At 53.4% G+C, this 4,198-nt stretch overlaps 1 pseudogene; it reads left to right on the top strand.

Moving 5' to 3' along the window:
• Nucleotides 1-297: 297 nt before the first annotated feature.
• LOC101351494 (40S ribosomal protein S21 pseudogene) lies at nt 298-581 on the top strand (annotated as a pseudogene).
• Nucleotides 582-4,198: the final 3,617 nt, after the last annotated feature.

The following is a 4,198-nucleotide window of genomic DNA, read 5'->3' as shown; positions in this document are numbered from 1 at the left end:
TTAGAAGGAGAGAGGAAGCTGGGACAAGGGAAACAAGGCAGGGGTAGGGCACAGGGGCCATGTGAAGCAGTGAAGCTGTGAAGCTTGCAGACCCCAGGGGCAGGCCCCAGGCAGGGCACTGAGCTTCCTAACAGCCAGAGGGAAGAGGGAGTCATGGACAGTGTGAGATAAAACCAAAGCGAGGGCTTGGGGGCCATGTTTTGGAGCAGGACAAGGGTGTTTCGGCCAACACACTGTCTCATAAGAACAACTTGAGAAGGGACAGAAAGTCTCAGGCTGTTTTTTTTCTCTGCTTATGCTCAGCGTGGTGACCACAGGCACAGCCTTGACATGCAGAATAACGCCAGTCAGTTTGTCGACCTGAATGTGTCACGGAAACGCTCCGCCAACAACTGCATCATCACCGCCAAGGACCACGCATCCATCCAGACAAATGTGGCCAAGCCTGACGAGGTCACCAGCAGGTTCAACAGCCAGATGAAGACCTACACTATCTACAGGGTCATTGACAGGATGGTGAGTCAGATGATTCCATTCTCCGACTGGCCAAGGCCAACGGCATTGTCTCAAAGAACTTCTGACTGGAGAGACTCATGGATATGGAGTATTTGTCCTAAATAAACAGTAAAACACCAAAAAATTATATAAATGTATATATATATACATATATATATATATATGTATATATATATATAAACCTCAGGCTGGACCCTTGGACCCTCTCTGTTGAGTCTGGCCTGGGGGTGGGAGGTGGGGGCAGTTTGGTTTGCCAGCTTCTTTTCCTTTGGAGACGCTCTCCCCATCTCCCACGTGTTGCTGATAATCATTGCCCCAACCCACCCACAAGTGACCGTCTGGTGACCCAGGAGGGCCAGTTGGAGCCCTTTGTAGGAATCTGTGGGCCCTCGGGAGACAGACGGCTGCTGTGCCTGGGAATCATGAGCTATGGTGGCAACACAAGCGGGAGGGGGCTGCCCCGTCGTCCATGACATCATGGAGGTGCCATCTCTTCATGATGGAATCAGGCCAGTGGCCAGAGGAAAACAGGGTGGGCAGAAGTAAAAGTGAGCGGATACAGTGGGAGTCCAATGGCGTCCCTGGTTCCCTCCATGCCTGACATCCTCCCCAGACCTTCCAGTTCAGCGAGCCAGCCAAGTCCTCACAAAGTGCTTTAAATGAGTCTGTTGCAAAGAAAGGAGTCCCTGGGTGGTGCTCAGCTGTTAACCGGAAAGTTGGAGGTTCGATTCCACCCAGAGGCACCTTGAAAGAAAGGCCTGGTGATCTACTTCTTAAAAATCAACCACTGAAAACCCTATGAGCACGGTTCTACTCTGTACACACACGGCATCGCCATGAGTTAGAATGGACTCAGCAGTAACTAGTCTACTGGTTGGTTACAAAGAAAGATTCGAGCTAACACACTAGTTAATGCAAGAGGGCATGGGACATGCTCTTAAGGACACCACCAAGTCCTGTTTCTCTTGTTTGTGAATTTGGTGGCCTTTGGGCTGAGGCAGGTCCAGTTGTTCTCCTGAACCTGGGAACTGGCTCCCCCAGCCGGCCTCTCTCCCTGGCTAGCGGAGCTGAGGGAAGCCTGGCCCTTGCAATCCTCGGTCAGGCAGTCAATACTTGCCCAGTACTCACTGTGGGCTGGGACTGTGTGGTGGGATCACTTGGGGGAGGGGGTTGTAGTGAGGAATGAGACAGAGGGTCCTGACCTTGGAGCTCACAGTTTCTGGGCAACCTTCAACAGAGGCCCCAGAAGAATACAAGCAAGCCCTCTCTCCCAGGGAAGGACAAGGAGGAGAGCTAGCGTAGGAACAAGAATAATTTTCCTTAGAAAATATTATTTCTTCACCAGGATGCAGAGAAGGAGGTAATCTAGATATGTTTGAAGCACTCTTTTCGTTTTTTTCAGTTGTCCTTGGCCCTTCCACCAGGGCAGGGTTCCTCAACCTTGGTTCTGTTAATATTGGGGGCTGGAGAATTCTCTGTGGTGGGGCTGTCCTGTGCATTGTGGGTTATTTAGCAGCATCCCTGGCCTCTGCCCACTGGTTGCCAATAGCACTCCCTCAGTTGTGACAACCCAAAATGGCCCCAGACATTGCCAGATGTCCCCTGGGGAAGGGAGGGGGACAGAATCACCCCAGTTGAGAACCACAGTCCCAGAGACTTCCGCATTCGTGGTTCAGAGACAGGAAGACACAGCAGAAAACTGAGAAGAAAGAAGTTAATTTTTGACTTTTGAGTTTCACAATCAGCTTTTGAGTTTCACAAGCAGAGAGGGAGGGATAGTTGGGGTCAGGAGAGCAGAGCAGGGATGCTGAACAGGTTTCAGCAGAGCTTCTAGACTACAAAGGACTAGGAAGAAAGGCCTGGTAACCTCCTGAAAATCAGTCAGTGAAAACTCTATGCATCACAATGGTCCGATCCACAACTGATCATGGGGATGGTGCCGATTTCGTTCCATTGTGCATGGGACCACCATGAGTCGGGGGCCAACTTGACAACAGCTAATAACAACCACAGAAGCCCCCACCAAAGGTCAGATACCCTCAATAGCTGCTTTCTGTGGCAGCCCACCCCCCACCGGGGAAGTTACCCAATCTACCGGTCCAGGGCCCTGAGGGAAGAACACTGAGCTGACTGAGAACCAGCTTTGCCACCACACAGGATGGTCCTCAGAAGACGTGAGTTGTAGGAAAACAGAGTTATGCTTCTTGCTTGCCTGAGTTTGCAGCTTGAGATCCATACGGTTACACTGGGCCCCAAGTTCTCCACCACCGAGCGTGACCAGGGTATTTTTAGCCTGGAAATATTTGCAGGATGGGAGTTCCCCAACACCTACATGGACCATAAAATGATTTCCATCAAGCAGCCGTGGAACACCTCTCTTGGAACACTGTGAGTGCCTGTGCATCCTCCAAGATCAACACAGCCCCTGCGCCCGCCCGGCCACGAACAAGGAGGGCTGCTGTGCAGGGCCAGACGGCTGCCTCCACGCGCCGCGGGCCGACAGCCTGCAACAAGACCTGCAGTTTCGGCCCGTCCATTGCAGCCCTCTTCCTGGTGGCGGTCAGCAAGACCAGGTGGCTGTGAGGACTGATAAAGGCCCCCTGTCTGTGTGTTTGGGCTCACGTTGGTTACGGTGGGAATTCAGTGGTCCTGGGACACAGGATCGGGTCTCAGCTAATGAGCCACCCACGCGGGTAGGACCTTGAGGCCTCTCTGCTTTCTCCCCACCCTGGTCCCGTGCATCTCATGGCGGCCAGGAGCTGCCCAGGGACAGAAAAAGAGTGCAGACCCGAGGGGGCGAGGCCTAGTGACAGAGTGGGACTCAAACCCTGCTCTCCCAGCCCAGCCCAGCCCTCTGTCCTCGGCAGCTCTGCTCCTGGGCATGGGGTTCGTTTGCTCATATCTGGGTTGATTTCTATCTGTGGCACCACTGTGCAAGGAGCTGGGAGGCCAGGGAGCGGAGTGGGCCCTTGGGGCTGGGAGGGCGGACCCGGCGAAAGCTAGCATCTTAGGCAGGTGTGCCGTGGGGGCCGCTCCTTGGCAGGGTGACTGAAGAGAGGGATGATGAAGTACTGTCCCCGTCAGCTGTGGGGTTCAGTCCAGGCTCCCCGTGCATTGGCCTATGTGTTCTAGAGAAATTCTCAAGCCTCCCTGAGCCTTTCCTCGTTGGACAAACTGTGGTGACGTTTTAAGGCAGGGCGGTTGTAAAATGAACGGCTGTCGTGCAAGTTCAACCCCTAGTCCATCACCCGCGAAGGTGCTGGTTGCTGTTAGCTGCCGTCAAGTCCACGCTGACTCATGGCAACCCCAGGTACGACAGAACCAACCAATCGTTGCCCAGTCCTGTGCCATCCTCACAGTCACTGTGATGCTCAAGTCCATTGTGGTGGCCTCTGTGCATTTTGAGTGCATTCCAACCTAGGGGGCACATCGTGGAAGATATTGGACAACATCCTCTTGTGATCCATTGAGCTGTCACTGGCTAGTTTTTGGAAGTAGATTGCCAGGTCTTTCTTCCTCATCTGTCTTAGTCTGATAGCTCTGCGGAAACCTGTCCACCTCAGGGAAAGGTACACCTGCGATAAACGCTTCTTTGCTGCCACTTGGGAGCTGCCACCAGCAAGGGCATGAGTCTGTTGTTGGGGTGACCGGGGACGGGGCAGGAGGATGTAAGGGAGTCTGC

Source organism: Trichechus manatus, unplaced genomic scaffold, assembly GCF_000243295.1.
Source record: "Trichechus manatus latirostris isolate Lorelei unplaced genomic scaffold, TriManLat1.0 scaffold00045, whole genome shotgun sequence".
Lineage (NCBI taxonomy): Eukaryota > Metazoa > Chordata > Mammalia > Sirenia > Trichechidae > Trichechus > Trichechus manatus.
The sequence above is the reverse complement of the archived record's forward strand: the minus strand, read 5'-3'. Positions and strand labels throughout refer to the sequence as shown.